Source organism: Euphorbia lathyris, chromosome 2, assembly GCF_963576675.1.
Source record: "Euphorbia lathyris chromosome 2, ddEupLath1.1, whole genome shotgun sequence".
NCBI lineage: Eukaryota > Viridiplantae > Streptophyta > Magnoliopsida > Malpighiales > Euphorbiaceae > Euphorbia > Euphorbia lathyris.
In genome coordinates, this window is record NC_088911.1 from 13,954,536 (window position 1) to 13,963,995 (window position 9,460).

Sequence of the window (9,460 nt, forward strand, 5' to 3'; positions counted from 1 at the left end):
AGTAATACAACAGAGGCAATTATGTAATTGTAAGAGATCAGATATAGAGCATAAATAATCAGAAGCAATAGGCTAGAGTTTAGGAAATAGTTACTCAGTAGATTTATACTGGTTCGGCCTCTAGCCTACGTCCAGTCTCCAAGATACCTTCTTATGAGCTTTAATACACTAAATCACTCTTTCACGGGTAGAGCGCAAACTTTCATACAAATAGATAGAGCTTCTGTAAAGTACATTCCTTTACAATATCTTGCAGCTATCTATATTTCTATTGCTTGCCTTTGACCGAAGCAAACAACAGAGCTTCTGGAATGATACTATGAACAAATGAAGTTCTTTGTAAAGAACACGATGAAGATCTAGATAATATTTTGGACGAACACAAATATGAATAATGACTTGTGTATTTGAATATTGCTCTAGCTCTTTTGAAGATTTGATCTCTTTTGATAGCTTGTATATTTCGTCAACTTCAAATGGAGCTAATGACATGGTATTTATAGGCGGGGTTCGTAAGATATCCGTTTGAATTGGAAATAACCGTTCTGAGCGGACGGAACCTGTCACATCAGCTTCTGACATCTTTTCATCCTTTAGGCGAGAAGTTCTACTGCACTTCCAAAAGTCCCTTATGTCTTGAGCCATGGTTTTCTGCAACCTTTTCTAATGTGGTTGTGATAGAGGTACGTTGAAGGGACATGTCCTCTGTAGTAGTGTACTTATTGTCAGGCGTTGCCAGCTGTCCATCCATTATGTATGGGCTTCTGAAATATTAGGGTCTCTAGATAGTATCTTTTGGACTTCCTTTTCTCAAGCTCATTTCTTTAGCTTGTGCTTAAGTTTATTAGAAAACTACTTAACAAACATGTTAGTGAATAACAACTTAATTTAAACTTAAGATTTCATTCTTAATTTAATTTGGGGTTCTGATTCAAATTATTTTTGTCAGAATCAAAAACTCTTAGAAAATTTTGTTTCAACAACCTCTTCAAATTAATTCCTAACTTTTGACGGCACCGAAAGATTCCCAATCAAATTCCAGTTAATTTGCGTGACCTATGGAGGAGTAGAGATCGATCTCATGAGCTATTGATACCCCTTTTCACACTATAATTTCCATGTTTTCCCAAGCCTAAAACCAATTATCAAATTCCAGTAAAAACAAAATATTGGAAGTCTCTCGTATCGGAAGTGAATCCAAGAGAATTCCCCTCTCATTTTGCTTATTTTCATTTTATGTTTCAAGGGTTTTGTTACATCAAGTAAATTTTTGATCCTCATACATGTTCTTCCCATTTCGGAGCCGATTCTACAAAATTTTCCACGAAATTTCCCACACTAACAGCAATTCGTTCAGACATAAAACCGATAGGGAGGTCAAATACCTAGATCCAAAACTCTGTCGACAGCAGTAGTATGGAACATGGACATTGTATGTCTTCCATCCTTCCAATAATGAGCAGATGTTGTTCATAGGTCGAAGGACCTCCTTTGACGACCCTTTCCCTTTCCAATGTGTGAAAAAAAGTCAACCCGGAATAGATTGGGACCCAAATCAGCAATGAATAAGTCTTTGATCGGTCTCTAAAAATCGACAAATGTATTATTCATAAAGGAGATCCGAAAGTCCCTCTCTGTAAGGAATCTTCCTACCAAACTCCATAAGGAAGGCATTGTTTGTTCAATAACATCTTCAGACTGCATAACTAATCCCGACGCATTCTCCTCGGCAAGCATGACACTATCATTGACAACAGAAACAAAAGCTAGAAAATTGTCAATCGTCAAAACCAAATTAAAAAGGAAGGCAGCAAAAACGCTAAACTCGTTAAAAGCGAGACATTTCCACTCATCCAAAGCGAGATTTTTTTATATATTTTATAAGAATTAATTTAATAACCGTAAAAGTCCAGAGCTTGATTTAAATAAGTTAATTAACGCATTTTCCATCAAATATCGTAATCTTTTCTTTTTAAATTAGTGTTTTTGGGTTTTCCATTTAGATGTTTGTTTGTGATTTTTTTTTTTACATTGGCGAATTTGACTTCTGCTTGAGTTGGACTGCAAAGACAAGTTGCAGTTGACTTATTTTTCTATTTTGAGCAATAATTATTTATAATTAAGAAATGTTATTTGCAATTATAAATTATCACTAGCTAAGAAAAACTTGAAATGAGATGTGTTGATTTTTTCTGAGAATAACTACTGAAACATTTAGGAAGTAGCCTGTTAAATATATTTAATCCAGCACAATATAAATATACATAGACTCAGATTTAAAATTAAATTTAAAACTCAGTCCACATACACTCAAATTAAAAAATATATATTTTTAATAATAAATATAAATATTAAACAAGTTATAATTTTAATTTTATATATTATAAGATATAAATATTATAAATTTTTAATAATTAGTATTTAATAGTTGGCCAATTCAATTTTATACGTTCAAAACCTGATCTAGAAATGGGTCTAGACGGATCAAGATCATGCCTTATTATCATTTTATTATGTCCAAGTCCAAGACGAGCTTATTGGAAACATATTTAAACGAGTCAGGCGGATAATCAGACTTGTAAATAAGTCTATTTTTTTTTTTTTAAGTCTAGTTATTATATAAAAAATAAATGGAGAGCCAACTTCGATCCGTGAAGAAACAAGCCAAATGCGGCTCTGCAACATGACTGCGTTGAAGTAGCAACATCGCTGCTTCACTCGTCAAATTCGACAGAACAAAGAATGAAGATGATTATTAGAAATGCTTTTATATGTATATAAAAATAAAAAATAAAAATTTAATTCATTTTCTTCTTATTTATCAGTAAGTTAAGCCTTGTTTTCATATATTCGTTTCTAATTTCAAATTCATATATTTGAATCTCTTTACATAGAAACTCAAAAAAATAATAAATTTTTAGACATTCAACGACGAGATAATTGTTGCATCAAGCAGTGGAGCCCGAAATCCACATTTGGAGGGATAATTTTCTAAAGTCTAGCTTTTAGTTTTTTTTTTACCTTCAACAATTTAAAATTTATTCATTTTAATGTATTTGAGGTTAAAATATTAAAAAATATTCAACCTAAAACTGGTAGATATTTTTATTTTTTTTATAAATTTAACGTTAATTTCTTAAAAATTATAATATTTATACTTTTTATTTTAATTGTTAATTTTTTATATAATTTTCATAAATTAAAATTTAATTAAAAAATTATATTTTTAAGTCTAAAAGTAGAAATTTTGTTTTAGCAAAAATAAAATAAAAAATGTTACCAAAATAACCAATTATTGTAAGTAATTAATAATGTTAACATGATTATATTTAGAAAATAAAATATAACGTTTGTACTAGATGTAATTTAGCGGTGGAGTCCGTCACTCACGCACTCAGGGACTATTGCAAGAGTATGGAAATTTGGCAGCTTATTTTACCACTGAATATAGCTGATCAGTTTTTTTCCTTACCGCCGTCGGACTGGTTTTATCAGTGTGTTATGGGAAATACGCTGGACGAGTTGGAAAATAAAGTCGAATTGTTTGCGTCGGCCTGTCATCAGATTTGGAAGCTGAGGAATCAGCAAGTGTTTAGGGGAAGAAACAAAGCCTATTTTTTTGTATCAGGGATACGATTTTGCAGAATTACCGGTGGTTTAGGGAGAGCTTTCAGAATGACAGAATCAAGGACAGAACTGCTGCTAAAGAGGTTGTGTGGGTTAGCTGGTCAAAACCCAAGGTAGGGTGGTTTAAGGTGAACTCTGATGGGGTCCTGTGGTTTATCGAGCAGCATCGCGGCTGGAGGAGTTATTAGGGACGATTTGGGGAATTGGATCTCGGGGTTTATACAGAACCTGGGGATCGGTTCGTCGTTTGTGGCTGAGCTTTGGGGCATCCTAATAGGGATGAGGAGGGCTTCCGAGCTAAATATAAAATGTTTGCAGGTGGAATCAGACAATCTTGAGGCTATACAGATGATTATCGATATTCATGGTTCTCGGGGTCTTTTGCATAATCTGGTTAGGCAATCTAGAGGATTCAGTAAGAATTCGATCAGATTGAGTTTTCCCATGTGTTTCGTGAGCAGAACCGAGTTGATGATCGTTTAGCTTCAGATGGATACATTGCGGCTCTAGGTGGGTCGACTCTCTCAAGACCTCCGGAATCGATGTCAAACTTGCTTCTGGAAGATATTGTGGGAGTCTGTTTTTCCAGGCTATTGCCTCGCTAGTTTTTTTTTTTTTTTTGCTTCATCTTACCAAAAAAAAAATTAAATAAAAATTTATTAAAAAAAATATTTATAAGTTCTTGTTAAAAAAAACAAGAGGATGGTTGGAACCCATAACCTTCCCGTTTTTCGAATTCATAGCTCACCTACATGTCATAGGAAGAGAGTTGGGCCTAAGCAAACTCGATCGAAAGTATGGATAAGGACATCTCATGCATTGGTAAGGGCAGTGGAAAGGCTTCGAGGAATGGATTGGGTAGGATTGGCAGCGAGTGGTGAATGAGACATATCAATGTCCACTGATCGTAGACTTTAAGTCAACATAAAAACAATACTATAGGGGACAGGATTATCCTGACGTTGGATCACCGTCAACCCGTAGATCAGTTGTCGTTAATGGTTTAAGCGATCGGCTATATATGTCTTCATAGACTTATAGAGACTTCGTAGAATTAGTCCATAGTGCGGATCCTTTAATGAATCTAGGTTTAACCACAAAAACAATCCCTCCAAGATGGATTACTAATAGACAAATTGACGAGAAGTTTGACGTTTAAAGGGCCCTTTGTAGAAACTGACTAGGATCACCGTCAACCCGTAGATCAGTTGTCGTTAATGGTTTAAGCGATCGGCTATATATGTCTTCATAATAGACTATCAATCTAAACCAAGTTAATTATGGTCACTAAATTTTTATCTCTTATTATAAAAGTTTTTAAACTTTTCTTTATATTAAAATTAGATTCATGATGGTGTAGTAGGCACCAAATTCATGGATTAACCAACAAAATACACATTAATAATCAAAGATCATCTATGCTAAAAAATTCCAGAAGCTTGAACCTAACTTCTATTTGTTCTTGTTTCGATCTCAAAGACATGAATTTCATAATCAATTAAATTAATAGTAATCAAATTGGTAACCTAGGTAGTTGTTTTGCTTCTTCTTTTTATTATTATCGTGGTTCTTATTCTTTGTTTGGCTAGCTTTAATCAAATTAGATACTGAATTTATTTGTTTCGTTTTTTTAGTTTCTCATTGTTTTTACACTTTGTTCACGATACTGGGTTAGTAAAGTGAGAATGATAGAAAATTATATTTTTACAGATGACTAGTACTACCCAAGTTTTGTTAGTTTGTATTGGATTTTATATTTTCATATGCAATTATGCATGTTTTTATTTCCTTTTTCATTTTGTTTAGTTGAATTTTTTTTAGTATGAAGTTGCAAAATTAAATGGGTTAGCCAGGTTGACACGTTCAACCCGCTTCTTAAACGAATCGTACCGAGTCGACTCATTTATTAAATGGGTTGGGTCAGGGTTGGGATAAATGGGTCACCTGAGTAAGTCGACACGACAGGTTTACAACCTGCGAACCCATATTGACACCCCTATGAAGAATCATGTGAAAAACATTCACATGACACAGATAACCTGTTTTGACACCTATTTTCTCGCATTTAGACAAACTTACTCTTGTTTTCTAAACTAGAATCCCATGAAATGAACTCAAACACAAGGAGCTCTTGAACTACTCTCCTTGTTATTGATATCAGGAAGGATCTTAGTAATGAATTCTGCTGGCATGTTAAACATTGATGATAGTGTATCACAAGTTCACCGGTGAATATGTTAGTGAGGAATTTAATTAGTCTTTTTCCTTTTGCTCTGTCACTTTCTTAACGGAGCAAGATATGCAGTGTTATACAACAACAACAAAGCCTTTGTCCCGAAATGATTCGGGCAGCAAGATAGGCAGTGTTATATTTAGTTTAATATTTAAGTATCTTAATATTTGTGTATGATTTGGTTCTTATTCTCAGAATGCGAATTTTGCGCCATGAGTTGAATTTGAATGTGCGCAACGATGGGTTTGTGAAAGTTGAAGACTTATTAAAGTTGAACATGAAAACATTTGCCAATATTCCACTAAGGTCACACACAATTGATGACATTAAAGAGGTTATATTTTCTGTTTTTTACTCTCTAAGCCTTGTTCCTCAATTCAATCATTAGTATCTTCTTCTTTCCTGTTTCCCTATATATGTGTATTTTAAGTTTGAGGATTTCTTTAATTGCAGGCTGTCAGGAAGGATAGTAAGCAGCGGTTCAGCCTCCTTGAGGAAAATGGGGAGCTTCTGATTCGTGCAAACCAAGGTCATACCATAAAGGTAATGATTCAAACTGTTATAAAATGAAATCACTTTTTTGATTTTGCATTTTTCTTTTGGGATTTTTAACCTTTTAATTATATGCATGTAGACAATTGAATCCGACAGTTTGTTAAAACCAATCCTTTCAGCTGAGGAATTTCCAGGTAAAAAAATAAGTTTTTGGCGATGTTCTTACCTTCTGAAAGAATACTATCATTTATTCCCTTTTCTTATTTTCTTAGATTTGGTTATTAAGTGTTTTACTGCTCCGGCTCTTCCTTGTGATTGTAGTGTGTGTACATGGAACCTATAAAAAGAACATGGAGTCGATATTGAAGTATGGCTCAAAGCGCATGCAGAGATTGCATGTTCATTTGGCTTGCTAACTGATAGTGAAGTGATAAGTGGTAAGATATTAGAGCAACCTTCAAGTGGTCATGCATGGTATTGGTGTTCTTTACCAGTCGTGGATTATATGTGGAATTTGTCTCGATTCTCAAATAAAAAGAAAACAGACCGAATCATTTAATTGCTAGAATAATACATTTCGATGTTGCACATGATATTTTAATGGGATAAGGTACAAAAATATCCATATAAATTATAATTGCTAGTCAAGAGCAATTTTACATCTATTGTCGTTAATGGTACGATTGAGGGCCTAACTTGGTAAACTTGGTTCATAAAGTAAAGGTTTTGCATTGTTTGTGATTTCATAATACATCTGGAGATGGAATGCTTTTAAGCTTGACATAGTATTTTAGTCCTCCTTAATTTTTTTTTGTCCAATTCGTTCAGAATGTGTGATAAGAATCCAGCTGAGATGAGACCCATATAATGCCACATGTATACACGTGTCTTTGAATGGTTAATTATGAGTGATAACATAGCACACATGTAGAGTGGAATAATATGATTTATGACTGATGCGGGGATTTTATTAATGGTGTTTGAAATTGGCCCCATTGGCCAACGTTAGGTCCTCAATTATACCATTTATAATGTTAGGGGTAAAACTGTTTTTCGCTATGTTATTCTATATTTAGTCGATGAGTCATTAAGATTTATCATAAGAGATGGACACTGTATATCGCTTCTGATATGGTTTTCATTGTTGTCAGGTATGAGGCAGGATTCTAATGTTTTGATATATCTTGATATCAAAAAAGCTTTAGCCCTTGTTTGGGATGAGTTTAATGAGAGTAAACAGGAGTAATGGAAGGTTAAGTATTAAGTTAACCTTGTTTGGGAGTTATTTTTTGAAAGTAAATGGAAGTTAATGAGGTTAAATCTTTACTTACTCTAACCTCCAAACTCTAACCTCCAAATTGGGGGTTAATGGGAGTAACGTAAAGTTTTTTAAAATTTCTTGTCTCTGCAGTGTAAATTTAACCTTCATTCCCCTCCATATTTAAACTCGGTTAAACATTTAACCTCATTTACATCCTATAAACTCCCAAACAAGGTTAACTTTTAACTTTCCATTCCATCACTTCCCTTCCCTTTCCATTACCTTCTTTAACTTTCACCTCCATTAACCTCCAAACTCCCAAACAAAGGCTTAGAAGGTAATATAACCTTACTTATCTTTCAAGTCCATGATAAAAACCACATGCATTTTCATTATTTCTACCTTTCAGTTTGCTGATCATGGTAAATAACAAACTGATGCATTTCCCTTTTCTTTGATGTTCTGTTAACTTCAGAGGGACTGAAACTTTACATTTCGGACAATAGGGTGATCCTGACCGAAGGTTTTGATGGTGTCGTGCCTGTTAAGTTCTTTGAAAAGATGGAATCATGGCCAGATAGACGACCGATACTTTTCGAAACATAGCCTTTGATTATGGACTGGTAATTTTCTTTTCAGTTCCTCAAATGATAAGTTTGGCATGAATATTGTTGACACTGTAATGGCAAAATCAATAGGATGGAAGTTTTCTATTGGATGAACCATTTTTCTGCTTGATGTCTTATTGTGCAGAGTAAAATTGAACTAAGGTTTCTAGTATGGGAGTAAAATTGAACTATTTTATACTATAAAGATAAAATTGATCTTTTTTAGCCCTTATCATGTGAATGTAAGATATTAAAGTCTAAGCCAACAAAAAAAAAAAAACACGAATATTTAAAATTATTAATATATATTGAATAGAGTTGGTAAAATATGAAATGTAAGCGAAATCAACAAGTTGTTGTTTTGTTAAATAAATTTGGTTCAAATTTTGGTAGACCCTAAATTAATACCAATAATTTTGGGTAAATTACATTCATGCTCCCTGAACTTTGTTTTTATTTTCATTATGGTCCTTGAACTTTAAAATAAAAAATTATGGCGCTTAGATTTTGCACTTTACTAGCACAATGGTCTCCTTTTAAGGTAGATTACAATGACTCCTCCAATAATGGGTAATTGTTCACCTTAGATTAGAGCTAATAGAAACGATATTCTATCAAACTTTAATTTTTGAACATTTTAGTTTTGAGTAAGTCTTTTTTGGTTAAGAGATCGAAAGTTTGAAAATTGAAAATAGTGGTTGCATGAGAAATATGGCTCTAAACAACTTTAGTTGTTGGGAGTTTTTCATTTTGAGATCGTCATTAAGCATTTTGACTTTGTCAACGGTAAAATACCGTAATGTTAGTAAAGTGCGAAGTTTAAGGGTCAAAATGTCATGTTTTGAAGTTTAGAGGCTATAATGAAAGTAAGTGTAAAGTTTAAGAGCCATGAATTTATCTTTAATTTTTGGGTCGAAGTAAGATTTGACTTGTTAAACACTAATTTGATATGCATAGGAGTCATTCACACAAATTGTTACCTTTGCCTTGCCGATAATGTATCATCTGCTTGAATAAGCAAGCATCATGTTTCCTCATATCTTTACTCTATTGCAGCCTTTTATCTGCATAACTGCAAACTTGGTGTTCGTTTGGTTCGACTGTTGCTGTGTACTGCTTGCTGCTTGCTGTTTACGGTTATTAGTAGTTATTTGCCAAAAATGTATCATCTGCTTATTCAAGCAACCATCAAGTTTCCTCATATCTTAACTCTATTGCGGACCTCTTATCTGGATC

The 9,460-nt window shown here is 33.5% G+C and overlaps 1 pseudogene; it reads left to right on the forward strand.

Moving 5' to 3' along the window:
* The first annotated feature begins 3,765 nt into the window (after positions 1-3,765).
* On the forward strand, positions 3,766-8,236 carry LOC136216676 (uncharacterized; annotated as a pseudogene).
* Positions 8,237-9,460: the final 1,224 nt, after the last annotated feature.